Source organism: Triturus cristatus, chromosome 8 (assembly GCF_964204655.1).
Source record: "Triturus cristatus chromosome 8, aTriCri1.1, whole genome shotgun sequence".
NCBI classification, from domain to species: Eukaryota; Metazoa; Chordata; class Amphibia; order Caudata; family Salamandridae; genus Triturus; species Triturus cristatus.
The window spans coordinates 1,676,662,973-1,676,677,660 of record NC_140591.1 but is presented as its reverse complement, the minus strand read 5'-3'; the positions used below and the strand labels follow the sequence as shown (position 1 = coordinate 1,676,677,660).

Genomic DNA, 14,688 nt, shown 5'->3' with positions numbered 1-14,688 from the left:
ATACCACCCCCAAAATGCCTTGCTGCAATCCTTACCCAAAATGAAATTTCCCCATGTCCGTGCATGGAACTCTGATTCAGCACACGTTGCAATACTCATGAGGAATAGCAGGAGGACAAAGATGACACGAGCAGACAACATGCGCAAGAACCTGGGAATGACAGAAACACAAGAAGTCAGCGAAAATATTTTTTTCTCCGCATACATGGACATTTACTAAACAGGAACAATGTTGTCCCCATGCTAATTTAAAAGAAACTGTCCCTGCTAAAATGTGTGGAATTACATCATCACTCGAGTCACACATCACAACACAAATCTAAGTCACTTAGCATACAGTCAGCTGGATACACACATTGCAACACATGCCACCCAAGCCTCCAAGCTTGCACACTCAGACCCAGTGACTCACCATTATGAGAAGAAGTTGCGTATGAGCTGACTCCAGATATCCTCCTCCTCCTCCTCCTCATCACTTGCCTCGTGACCAAGCCCTTCATCCTCCACGGGTGGATGTTCCTGCTCATCCTGCTCCAGGATGAGTGGCACTGCCTTCTCCACTGCCATGTTGTGCAGCATGCAGCACACGATGAAGACTTTTCAGACCTTCGCCGGTGCATATGGGAGGAACCCGCCTGTCTTGTGAAGGCACCGGAATTGGCTCTTCAGGAGCCCAAACGTCCTCTCAATCACTCACCTGGTTTGCCCGTGTGCATTGTTGTACCGGTGATCAGCAGCTGACCTTGGGTTGCGGAGAGGCGTCATCAGCCATGGCATGTTGGGATAGCCAGAGTCCCCTACATGGAAACATCATGTAAATAAGTGGGTCACGAGATGCCGTAAGAGCCAGAGATACCGCAACACACAGGACAAACAGAGTATACCCCCCAACAAGACATGCTCGTTTGTTGTGCAGCCGCAGCATCATTTGTGGCACCCTGCTACGCCTCATGATGTAGGTATCGTGTGCTGACCCTGGAAAACGTGCACAGACATGGGAAATCAGCATGTTAGCAAGACACACCACAAGGGCATTTATAGAGTGGTAATGTTTACGGTTGCGATATGCTACCTCCTGTGCGTGTGGTGGTACCAAAGCCACATGTGTCCCATCAATGGACCCAATGACATGGGGCATCCCTCCCAGGGCATAGAAATCACCCTTGACACCTGTCAACTCCTCAGGAGTTGGAAAATGGATGAATTCATCAAGGTGCTCCAACATGGCTGCCAAAATATCACGCAGGACACGGCTGAACATGGTCTGTGACATGCCCCCAACATCAGCTATGGTGAATTGAAACGTACCTGTGGCAAAAAAATGTAGGGCTGCCATCACCTTCATCTTGGTGGCCAGCGCAGTGGGATACCTGTGTCGTGGTTGGAGGTGTGGTGCCACCTTGGCGGTCAAGTCCTCAATCAACTGTTGAGTGAATCGGTAACGTCGGATGCAGGCACGTTCCCTCATGGCACCCAAGTCTGGCATTGTTCAGGGGACAGGCGGTGCCCTGCAGACATTTGTGATGAATGACGAGGATTGAGAGCATAACAACATCAATGTCAATGAACAGAGCAGATGCTCAACTGCTACTACACATCTGCTAAATACAGAGTCTGGTGTGTGCAATACATCCAGGACACGTATGCTAGCTTAGTGATACTCCTACGAAAAGCCAGATACACCCGTTGATTGGCAAGTCTACATGACATGCCCTGAGGCTGAAATGAGCTTGGGGCCAGTCTGAGTGAACAGCCAGAGACATCACAGGAGTGACATACATCCACATAGCTGCATTTGAAGGATGTCATCTCATACAGACAGCTGATGGCAAGCTAGACGCACAGGTCACATGGAAACTCATATGTACAGATCACACACATTGCCAAGAAGGGGTACACGTGAAAACAGAAAACACAGACATTGAGACGACGCAGATATGTCCTGAGGTGAAAATATCATGTCCGATCCATACAGACCCTGCTTACGTGGGAATCCACATGTGGCATGGTGTGCGTAGATGTGTGCCATGCCCATCTCCACACAGACACATGTTGGATGCAGCAACAGCAGATGTAGTTGATGGAACAGTAACAGCAAGCTCATGAAAACACATGACACACACATGACATAGTCACATGGTGATTGTGAAATGTCAGTTGTTAGTGTCCATGTCCCTGGCATCAGGGGACAGTTGCGGGTGGTGGTGGTGACTGTGCCATACCAGTGATGCTGTGCTTGACACGTTTGTACTACAGGCACACATGTGCAAAGTGTGAAGGGGAAGTGTGCCACATAGTGCCCCATCACACATGACATGTGTACACAGGTCATCACACATCAATTGTGCAACTATATGAGAAGACGTGCAATATCACTGCCTGACACACCTAGGCCCTGCACATGAAAGTCTGCAATGACAATGACTTGATGTACAGCCTTGTGCGAGTCGGAGACCTCCATTCCTTACGTGTGCGCCTCCTATCACCAGTGTAAGCGTGTGAAACGCACCATACACACGTTCTGAGAGCGTGTGTACGGTCCGTATCACTATAGTAGTGGTGCCGTAGGAATACGCGTGGTACGGACCGTACACATGCGTGTACTCCCACGGCACCACTACCACAGTGATACGGACCGTACACACGCTCTCAGAGCGTATGTACGGTCCGTATCACTATAGTAGTGGTGCCGTAGGCGTATGCGTGGTACGGACCGTACATACGCTCTGAGAGCGTGTGTATGGTCCGTATCACTATATTAGTGGTGCCATAGGAGTACGCGTGGTACGGACCGTACACACGCGCGTACTCCTACGGCACCACTACCACAGTGATACGGACCGTACACACGCTCTCAGAGCATGTGTACGGTCCGTATCACTATTGTAGTGGTGCCGTACGTGTACGGGTACGTGTGAAACGCACCGTACATGTTTTTGGGATTCAAAAATACATAGGGGACATGTATTAGGCCCAAAATGCATGCTGGTTGTCATGGATACAGAGATTTCAGTTGCAATGTGGCTGTCATGTGGGCTTGAAAAGTCAGTTGGGCAAAAAATGACAATGTTGCAAAGTGGTGTTTGCCTTGCTATAATGCTCAAAATTTGAACCATGCAAATTTGTGTCATTGGTGTATGGGGTAGGCGTACACGTCCACTTACGCTGTTGCGTGATGCAGGGATTGGTGGACACGCCCCCCGGAGTGACCGGACCCTTGAGGTAATGTATGTCCTCAATATTGTAGGTTTTAATTTGGGTAGGGGGTATGTTTCCTGCCCCTCACCCCCCCTTGGCACCTGGGTCTAGTGCTCACCTTCTGCGGCGTGTGCTTCGGGTTCGGTGCACCAGGTCGTAGGCTAAGAGGGCTGGGATGACACGTAGGATGGGGTCCATGGCTGTCCGTCGCGTACCGGGGCTCCGTTTTCGCATCAGACTCAATTTTCTGGCTTTTTTTGGCTGCCGTAAAAAAATAGCTGTGCGGAGTGACGTAGGGACGAATCGTACTTGCTGGTCCGTAAAACGCTAACTGACTCCGTACGGACGTCGTGTACGCGCTGTCCAGGATCAGACTCGTAGGTAAATTTTAGCCGTACGGTGTTTTGTACGATTTGTACGGAAATGGTATTTCTGTACGAATCGTACTTGCTGGATTGTACAGTGGATTTCCCGGGTACGAGTCGTATTGAGAATACGCTCCGTACGACGAATCGTACCCGGGTTTTACAGGATCGGAATTGGCACCTTGGTGTCTGCAGTTAGTGTCTTGGGTCACATGACAGTGAATGGCTTAGCTGTTGGACTTTGTGTATTCCTCTCAGATAGTGAGACAAATTAGATTGGGTATTGGCAGAATGAACCATCCTGCCAGGATGGTTTGGGCAAAGCAATTCCCTGCCTCACTTACATTTCAAAGGTCTGCCTCCAGCACACACAGAGAGGAACCTGACACTAGTCTTTTATCACTCCATGATGTCTTGGAGTCTGGCAGGGAAAGAGAAGAACTTTCCAGACCTAGATGTGGGGGTCGCTTAGTAAATGTCCCCACTCCAAAGGATGGGGTCAGATATAAATATTGGACCCTCAGAACACTCATTCATTACACTACTGGACCTGTGGACATTATAGACAAAGGAGTGCCTTGTTCCCCAGAGGACTGCCCTGCTGCTACCAGAGGTCTGCCCTGCTGCTCGAAGCTTGCCTTGGTCCCAAGTGGACTGCCATGCTGCTCACGCTACAGCTATGGCAGCGGCACTCTCCCTGCTTCTTGCGGCCAACTCCACCACTAACTGGACTCTTCGCAGCAGGACTAACCTAGCCTCTGTATCTGGCCCGTGCTTTTTCATGAAAACCCTGTACTTGTGACTTTCCGCCAGACTTGCATGATCAGATGACCACGAGTGGTCACTATATTTCCTAAACTTTCTGTGGTTCAAATGATTGGATTTTTGTTCTGTTGTACTCATTTTATTTATTACATGTTACTCTATTGTCCTAAATTGGGCTGGGAAATATCTTGTGTTGTGTGTTTACATTATTACGGTTTGCATGCTGCTTTTGTGCCAAGATACCAGAGGATTAAGCATTGGTAAATTTAGTGACTTTTGTGGTTCACCCTGACAAGGATTGTGGTTGTTACTTATGTAGGGTTCTCATCCCCCTGAATCATTGACCCAACTTCTTGCATTCGCTGTATGTTTTTCATGTATGTAGCATAAGGGTTTTAACACTGCATCGATGCACACAAGTGTGAAGTGCTTTTATTTTGTCCCTTCCAAGTTTTTCTTAACATAGAGAATGACAATGGGTGCTAGCATATAAAAGTAAGTAATTACCTTTCTTGAATTGTGGGCAGATAGCCTGATTGTATGTTTAATGTAGTGGGTTGTCTTATGTGTTCATACTTACAAGGTAATGACTATCTGAACAAAAATACAAGAGAACACAGAGTACACTAGAATAGCCTGATGAAAGCTGCAGACACCAAGTGGCCAAACTATGGAGGCAAAAAAATGTTGATGATAACCAGAGGCACGCTCCACCTTTCCGAAAACGCAGCAATGTGTCATATTTACAAAGATACGGCACATCCGTGATTTTTCCCTAGCGCTGGTGCTAAAGTAAGTTGCCTAGTGCCTACGCAGGCACCCTTGCACCCTCATGCATGGGTGCCTGCATTGAGGGAATAATTGTTTGTGTGCAGGAAGGGACACCTTCCTGCACACAAAGAATCATTCATGGCGTTTTACTGTTTTTATGTGTGCTGTCCAATGCAGCACATATAGAAACACCGAAAATGAGGAGAAATGAAGTATTTCTCCTCGTTTTGCTATGTTAAGACCAGGTTTTCTCTAGTTTTAAATTTTTTACGCTGTCTCCTATTTATGCCTCCCTTTTAAATAGGGGGCAGTGTCAAAATCAATGGGTGTAGCAGCAGACTGCCCACAGCAACACCAATTGCCCACCCCTTCCACGTTAAGTATAGTGTGAAAGGGTGCATTATTTGCAAGGCAGCATTAAACCATGTCAAGTGGCTTAACGCCACCTTGTAAATAAGGCATAGCCCTATCGCCACAGGAAGGTCGTTAAAAGTGACATTCCTGTGGCGATAGTGGCTTGTGAATAAATGCCCCTAAGTCGCCCTTCAGACACTTTTATTCTTCACAGACATTGTCGGATTAATATCACAAATGTGCCCTGACACATGGTTAAACCCATGCTGGATTATAGGAACTAGTGTAAGAGTAGATGATGAAACATGACCCTAATAGTGTGTTTGAGAGTTCAAAAAAAAACATTGAGGCTTTGCTCTTAGGTTTGAGTTCATGTGGACAGATATCCGACATTGAGCGTTAGAGGGTACCTAAATGTGGTGTGTAACAGTTATTGAGACTGTGTCCTGGATTCCCAAAAACCTCTCTCTCCTTCCCAGACCAGCAGAAATTGTCTGGGATAGCAGTGTATAATTCAAAACACAATCATAAGCAATCATAGTGGGGCCGCACATGGCTGGCCACAACCTGGTAGATGAAATGGGACCGTATTATAGAAACAGGAGTCCAACACATGTGCTCCCACTTTTTACGTCCCTGTGGCACTTTGGTTTTACAGAAGGGGCCCATTCTGGACAAGAGATCAAGCTGCCACTTAAATTGACTTGAGTGCAATCTCAAGCGAGCATTCCCTTATTTGCCTGGATCATAACCACATGCAAGCAAGAGAGTCCACTGCCTTTGTGACTGCACACTATTAAAGACACGGGTACAGAGGCAAAGATGCCCTTAGGACGTGCACTTACTATGTGCCCCATACAGGTCCCCCACAGCCAGTCACCCTTCTAGGGTGCTCCTTGGTGGGAGAAGTGGGCCCCAAAAACCCTACACGTTTCCCCCTATGCAGTAGGGTTCAGTCACTTGGGCAACTCACCTGTAGGAGAACCTCCACCCTCCTTTCAAATGAAGGTTGCTGCATGCACAGCGAAGTCACCTCCAGTGTGACCGCCATGATCCCTGTAACAGAGCACCCTGGTCAGGATCTGCACCCTTCACACCCCGTTCAGGGCCCCCTGGTGGTGGGTGGATTGGTGAATCCCCATTGAAAAAGCAGGGCTCCCAACAAGTATCCAGGCAGGAGAGTAGAACCGCACACTGCACTGGCCACGGTCCGATCCCCATTGACAAAGCAGGGCTCCCAACAAGTATCCAGGCAGGAGAGTAGAACCGCACACTGCACTGGCCACGGTCTGAGGACCTCTTTTCTTGCACAGCACTACATTAAAGCTTCTAAAAGCAGATGCCACCCTCTGCTGTAGCACCCACTTTCTCACTGCTATACCCACCACAAGAAGCCACACGAGGGTGTCACCTTGCAACCAGTGTTTTCAAATAAAGCTCTTTGTTGCTAGGGAGGGTAGCGAGGAAATCGAAATATTGTTTTGCCAGGGACATCGGCACAGGAGCCGGTTTCATGAGGACTGATCATTTTATATATTAAAATGACCCAGTGAGAATCTGCAGATCCACACTGCCTGGCTCTTGACCTGGGGGCATTCATTTTTAGTTGCAATTTGTGGATAGTGATGTTTGAGCAAACATCATGCAGAATCGGGGTACTGGGAGGGAGGACGAAGAGGCACTGCAGACTCAGGGTCAAATAACGAAAACTATGTGGGTGGGGACTAGGAGACCAGAGGTGCCATCTGCTCGATATGACATGCTTTGAGGATGTTATGTCTGAACGTTTTCTTTTTGCAGCAGTAGATATTGGGCCGTATTCACAAGGACTTATCTCTGATTTATCTCCACCTTAACGCAACTAAAGTGGAGATATATTTAACACCCCATTCATAAGCAGGTGTGAACCGCAGACATCGCCAGTATTCCCGCGATAACTGCCCCAAAATCTATCACCACGGCGGACACCACCAACTAACTAACTCTAATGAGATGCAGAGTAGGCGTTCCTGTGCACAAAACAGTGAACACATCTGAATTTAGACACCAAAATGAAAGGAATTCCATACATACAACCACAGGTATAGATTTTAATTATTAGTACATCAATGCAAAATTGTTGGAATGGGTAAATACAATGTCAATGACCATGATATGTGCAGGCCCGACAACAGCAATACCAATAAGTGCAATATCAATGTATGTCATAACCTATATCCGCACAGTAGAGCCGACACCGGCAATGACGATATCAATGTATGTCAAAATCCATGCACAAAGGACGATACTGTTAATAGTAAGAACAACGTTGATGTACGTTATGACCTAAGCAAACATAACCACATCGACACAAGTAAGAAGAATGTCAATCTGTGCTATGACAACCGTATGCACAATGTTAAGGATGTTAATAGAAATGGTACCAGCCATATTATTTTCAGGAGTTCTAATGAACTCACATCATTGCTGTCAGATTCACCCAAGGTGTCGTCCCAATCATCCCCGGATCAGAGATGTGTGGTTAGACAAGTCCTATGATACACACCCATCGAATACCAGGTCACAAGTGCGGTCTCTCTTAACCTAAAGACAAACGCACGTCCAGAGAAAACCCTGATCGATCCCACAGATAGATAGTTGCACCACAAACAGCTCCGTGGCAATTGGCCCCACTAAAACATGTTTGGCCAAAGGCTCACGTTCCCCAAAATACCTCAAAACTAGATACCACAACAAGCTGAAAACATTCAAACAATCAGAACACGACATGCGCACCACACATAGTGATCAGGGGCTACTCATGCCTGACATCTGGACACATACACACCGGCCCACACGAGTTCTCCCCAAAGTAGAGAGCCATCTGTCTCCATATCTGATGTCCGCACTTGTTGATTTATGACTGAGGCTTTTTTAGAATTTAGAAAATTGCTTTTTTGTACCTCATGAACTGTATATAAAAATGGCCAAAACTTTGTACACTAAGAGACTTTGAGCAGACGCACTCTGTTGAGGCTCTTCCTGCTGCAGCATTTAATTAAACCAACTTGTTCCTGTTTTGCCAAATGTCTCTTGTCTTTTCATTTATTTAAGGTAAACTAAAATCCGAGCAACAAAATAATGCAGTGAAATTTTAATATTGCAGTCAATGAGAAAAACCACTAATGACAATCAGTCACTTGCAGGTCGAGTTGCTTTGTACCCAAGCAGGGGTAAGATCAATCAATCAATCAGGGTTTTTATAGCGCAAGCTACTCACCCGGAACGGGTCTCAAGGTGCTGGGGAAAGGGGGGAAGGAAGGGGGGTTCCTCAGAATCCGGAGGTTCATTGAGCTCCATCGAAGAGCCAGGTCTTGAGGTCCTTTAGGAACCTTGGGAGTGGTGCAGTCTGTCGGAGGTGGAGATGGAGGAAGTTCCATGCCTTGGCTGTGAGGAGGGAGAAGGAGCGCCCTCCTGTTCTGCTTTTCTCGATCCGAGGTACCGTTGCGAGGGAGAGCTGGGCCACGCAGAGAGAGCGCTGGAGAGCGTGGAACACCAGGTGGTGGTTCAAGTTGGTGGGTCCGGTGTTGTGGAGGGCCTTGTGTGTGTGGGTGAGAAGCTTGAAGGTGATTCTCTTCTCAACAGGGAGTCAGTGTAGGGTCCATAGGTGTTGGCTGATGTGACAATGGCACAGTAGGTCGAGGACTAGTCTGGCGGTGGTGTTTTGGACGTTCTGGACTTTGAGGGTGAGCTTCTTGTTGATCCCCGCGTAGAGTGTGTTGCTGTAGTCCAGTCTGCTGCTGATGAGGGCATTTGTGACAGTTTTCCTGTGTTCGGGGTTCCACTTGAAGGTCTTGCAGAGTAGGTGGAGGGTGTGGTAGCAGGAGGAGGTGATGGCGTTAACCTGGCGGTCCATTTTGTGTTCGGAGTCCAGGTTGATTCCGAGGTTGCGTGTGTGGTCTGTGAGGGTGGGGGGTCTCCAAAGGCAGGGGGCCACCAGGTGTAGTTTCAGGCATTGGGGTGAGGGTTCATGATGAGTATCTCGGTTTTGTCTGTGTTGAGTTGAAGGCAGCTGTTCTTTATCTATCTGGCAACCACTTCCATTCTGTCTTAAAAGTTGCGTTTTGTGATGTTGGGTTCGTTGGATAGGGAGAGGATGAGTTTTTATGTCGTCTGCGTATGATGTGATGTTGTGTCCGTGTTTTCTGACGATGGATGCGAGCAGGCCATGTAGATTTTGAACAGGGTCGGGCTGATGGAGGATCCTTGTGGGACTCTGCAGGTGGTTGGAGTCGGTTCTGAGAGGAATGGAGGAAGTCTGACTTGTTGCATTCTGCCGGAGAGGAAAGAGTGCATCCAGTCGAGGGCCTTGTTTCAGATTCCCACGTCATGGAGTCTGCGGGCTAGGATGGGATAAGAGACAGTTTCGAAGGCCACGGAGAGGTCAAGAAGGATGAGGGCGGCAGTCTCTCCTCTGTCAAGGAGGGCGTGGATGTTGTCTGTTGCTGTGAGGAGTTTGGTTTCAGTGCTATGGTTACTCCTGAAGCCTGATTGGGAGGAGTCAAGGATGATGTTTTCTTCAATGAAGGTGGTGAGTTGGCTGTTAACGGCCTTTTCCATGACTTTGGCCAAATGAGGGGGTAGGGAGATCGGTCTGAAATTCTTGAGGTCAGTGGGGTCCACTGAGGGTTTTTTCAGGAGAGGGTTGATCTCGGCGTGTTTCCAGTCATTGGGAAAGGAGGCAGTCTCGAAGGAGCGGTTGATGTTACGTTGAAGCTCAGGGGCGATGATATCTGCAGCTTTGCTGTAGATGTGGTGGGGGCAGAGGTCCATGGGGGCCCTGGATTGGGTGGTCTTCATTATCCTCAGAGTGTCTTCGATGCTGAGGGAGGTCCATCTGTCAAGTGTCAGCTGCGTGGTGCTGGGAGCGGTGGGAGGGGGTTGTTCATGGGGGTTGTTTTCATCAAAGTTGTCATAGATGCTCTTGATTTTGTGATGGAAGAAAGCGCTGAGTCTGTCGCAGAGGTCCTGGAAGGGAGTGATGCCTCTGGACTTGCTGTTGGGTTGGGCAAACTCTTTGATGATGAAGAAGAGTTGCTTGCTGTTGTGAGGGTTGGTGGGGATTCTGTCCTGCAGTGCTTTCTTCCTGATGAGTCTGAAGAGCTTGTGGTGGGCTGCGGTAGCTGTTTTGAAAGTTGTCAAGGTCAGTCGGGGTTTTGGAGTTCCTCCGCAGTTTTTCCGCAGGTGCGTCTGGAGTCACGGAGTTCAGTGGAAAACCAGCTGGCTTTCTTGGCGTGGAGCCTGGAGGCTTTCTTGAGGATGACAAAGGTGTTGGCTTAGTCGGTGATCCAGTTGTGTAGAGTGCGGGCGGTGGTGGTAGTGTCATCATCGTTAATGGTGGTGGGAGCGGAGCTGCCGAGGGCGGCCTGCTGGTTGTCGAAGATCTTGTTCCAATTCCTGCATTGGAGCTGACGCGGACGTCTGCAGGGGATGTTGGATTTAAAGGTGAAGTGCACACAGCGATGGTCCGTCCATGGGAGTTTGAAGGTGTGGCTGAAGGTAATGGAGTTCCTGCTGTGAAAATGGGATCGAGGATGTGCCCAGCTGAGTACGTTGGTTCGGGTACGATCTGCTTGAGTCCAATGGTGTGGGGATTGTCCAGGAGGGAGGGGGAGTTGGGGTCCTGGAGGTTGTGGTTGATGATGCGGTACTCAGGACCAAGCCATGGCAGTCAGTTCAATTTTACCTGGCTTGTGGAGCCCGGGTTCAAAGTTGTCCTGGCTTTCCTGGTGCTGAACAGGACCTGCTTATACCACTGGAACAGTGCTGTGAGTAAAAAGATGCAAAAAGACAACACAGAGTGGTTGCTGTTGTCAATCCAAGGTCAGATAATATTCCCTATTAATGCAGAGTTGAGTAAAGGGGGTCAGTTGCCGGACTGGTGACCAACAAGCCTTGGCAGTGGTAAGTAGAGCAGAAAGTAACTTCAACATCCAGTAGCCAAGGGGAACACAGTAGTTGCCTGTAACGTTGTGGAAGGCAGGACTACAGTTCCCATTATGCACTTGACCATCTCAATGTGAGCGATTCCTCGGCGGGCTCGCTGGCCAGCAATTCTTTGAATCTGGAGCATTGTTTTACCTGCAATTTGTAGGGGACTAGTGTGCCACTAGCCCAAGGTAGTCTAAGGGTGCTTCAGGCTTCCACAGGGGTCCCTTTGCTGGGGGAAATGAGAGATACAAGTAATCAAGTTGGAGGAGAATGGATCACTTGTCCTGTGAAATCAGGGTCTTTTTTGTTACATAACCTTATAAAAAACCCTCATATAAGTACACAGGTCGGGCGGTATATCTTGATTCTACGCCTCAGTGTACTGTCACAGCATCATCATAGGGTTTCTTTTTTGTATATATGCTGTCCCCCGCCTGGACGTAGACCAACTGATTTACCAGTAGGGTCCAGATATCAGAAGAGAGGGACGTGCAAGTGCTCATGTGTGGTGAACTTTAAAATTCCCTACTGCACTCTAATGCGGTAAAACGTTATTAGAGAAGAGGGTGAAATGGGAAATTAAAAGAAAAAGTGTGGTGTGTGTGTAGACAAAGTTACTAGTCTACCGCACTAATAGGTCAACATGTTTCAGCCTTCCTGCGTTTTCTTGAGGCTTTCGTCAGGACCAGATGTATTAAGGGCTCATTCTGCCTCCTAATATGAGTGGTTGAATCACCACTTCTGTGTTAATGTTTTCTCAGATGTGTCGTATCTGAAACTGAAATCAAAATTGAATTGAGTGTCACAATGATTGATTCAGTATACCCTATGTTTTTAATATAGCGATTAATTTATCCTATACTTCACAAAGGTGCTGTAGCAGTATCAATATATTCTACATTGTTATTTGTGCTGCTATTAGATAAAATCTGAGAAGGTGCAGGAGCGCTCGTTCCAGTTAGAACGGAAGTGAGGAGTCAGGTGGTAGAGCTACAGGAGAAGGTAAGTTTGGTAGGTATCTAAAAATGCAGTGAGAACTGCACAGTATATTTATTGGCTCCGCATTGTCGTTATCTTGGTGTTATGAATAGTCAATGCGCGTATGTTACCGTTATGAAAACAAGAGATTTCTAACCCGGTTTGTTTCATATATTAATCTCAGTAGGCAAGTCAATATTATCGATGCCTACAAAACTCCGTAATTAAGTTCGGAAATAAATAGTGTGAGCAAATGTCATTGAAAGTTAATTAAGTACAGAACCATGTCAAGCACTGTCTATTTTGCAAGGTCATGAGGTTGTTATACAGCTTGTGCAGTTAAGTGGAAATAATACAGCGCTATTACCTTTGAAAATGCCGTAATTTGGCTTTCTCTGGGCACCGGAGATTGAGGAAGAAACCTGCTCCTGTAAAATTAGACTTTGTTTAGAAACAGTAAGCTTACCGCGTTCGTTGCCTGCCTCGTGGTTTCGAGCAGTGAGCGCTTACCGGTCCTTCCTAGTATGCGACTTGTGCTGTCTCTAATCGCGGTGTCCTGGGAAAAGCGGGGCCACGTAAGACTTAAATTTACATAGATGAGTATGGAGTACAAACTAAGGAAGGACTCGATAGATGTCACGATGGTTGGCATAGTGGTTGGCATTGTAGTGGCCAGTATGGAAAAGAGACTTTGTTTTACAACAGTATTTTATATATCATGAAAAATTCCTCCATGATGATAAAAAATGTAAATGGTGGTAAAGGTAATTTATAAAAATTGCCATATTCTGATCAGTCCATTATCCTTTAGTTTTCTTATTCTTTAAGGATAGATCGCTTAGTCGTACAGTATGACTGTGTTAAGTGTATCATGCTAATGTGTACCACGGAATGTTGTCGTTCAACCCTTCGGTATCCGTTTTAAGACGATGGATCCGACGTTGTTCTTTTTCGAAGAGGACACGTTCAACATTGTTAGTTTTCATGTGTACAGTTTCTAGGACCACCCATTTTAGGTCGTCTATACTGTGATTATTAGAGGCTGAGAGATAGCCTAAGACACATCTTGATAAGGCAGTTCCAAGAGCGTTGTCACAGGTGCAGGGCATCTCTCTTTGCTAGGTGCACGTCTTGTTGTCACTGACACAGGTCTCTTCTTCTGTCCTCTTTCATGCTGGTTGTTCAGAACTGAGGTTCTGGTGTCATGGGTGTCCCTTAAATTTTAGATTTAGTGAGCAAGTAGCCGAAGGGATGCTAGTCCCTGCAGCTAATCCGGCCCTGAGGGGACCACATCTGGGGGTGTAAGTCACTTTTTCTATCCAAAACCCTCTTTTCTACCACTCCTAAAGATGGCAGAAATCTGATTTTAGGGAACAGACCAGGCTGCCCAACCCAGAAGTGTGGCTAGACATCTAGGGGAAGGGAAATCTCCTTTAATAACTAATTTCCCACTTGCTCAAATGCAAATGTGCCTGACATAAATTAAAAATAGTGTATTGGCTGTGCGACACCTGGTGAGGGCACAGTCCAGTCCGAGCAGTTTGCATTGCTCCTGCTGTCTGCAATGGCAGGCCTGATGTCAGTAGTTCACTCACTGTGACACAACCAGTGTTGCAAGCCCTGGGGATCCCTTTACCACCCAGGCCCTGGGTACCACTTGTGCCATGTACTGGGGACTTATAAGGGGGGGTAAAGTCCTTGTCAATTGGAGTTGCCAGTTTACGCCTAACAGTTTTAGGGAGCGAGTAGTGGCACTGGGCCTGGCTAGCAGGCTTCAGTGCACTGTCACAGTCAAAAATCAGCATCGGGTACTCCAAATGGGGGCACACAAGTTGGGGGATATCTGCAAAAAGTCATTTTCTTACATCAGTGGTCAGTTAACGTCTTCCAGGTTCTGGTAGTAACTGATTTGCAAACGGCAAGTCGTTCCCTTTCCACATCTCCGTCTTTGTGAATGTTGAAAAATGGTTTGGGGAGAGTAGGCAGTTGCCTTTCGGTGAAACATTTTTTTTAAAAAACACATGTGTTTCTTTAAATATAATCATATTGCCTGTAATGAAAATGGACTGCATTCAAAAACAATTTGTTTATTTATTTAAAAGCAGTCACAGGCATGGTTGTCTGCTGACCCTGAAACCGCTATCCATGTGATTTTGGTCAATTTCAGGGGGGGGGTCACAAATGGTCACCTCCCTTGTGAATATTAATTAGGCAGTTAGTAGTGTGACCCATAGACATTCAGTGTTTTGTGAACCAACCTGTTGCACATAACAAAGGTCAGTTCATA

At 47.1% G+C, this 14,688-nt stretch overlaps 1 protein-coding gene across 1 annotated transcript in view; it reads right to left on the bottom strand.

Moving 5' to 3' along the window:
- LOC146808569 (pepsin A-like) overlaps window positions 1–14,688 on the bottom strand; it is a 160,023-nt gene that overhangs the window by 126,545 nt on the left and 18,790 nt on the right. The gene's annotated exons all lie outside the window — the stretch shown is intronic.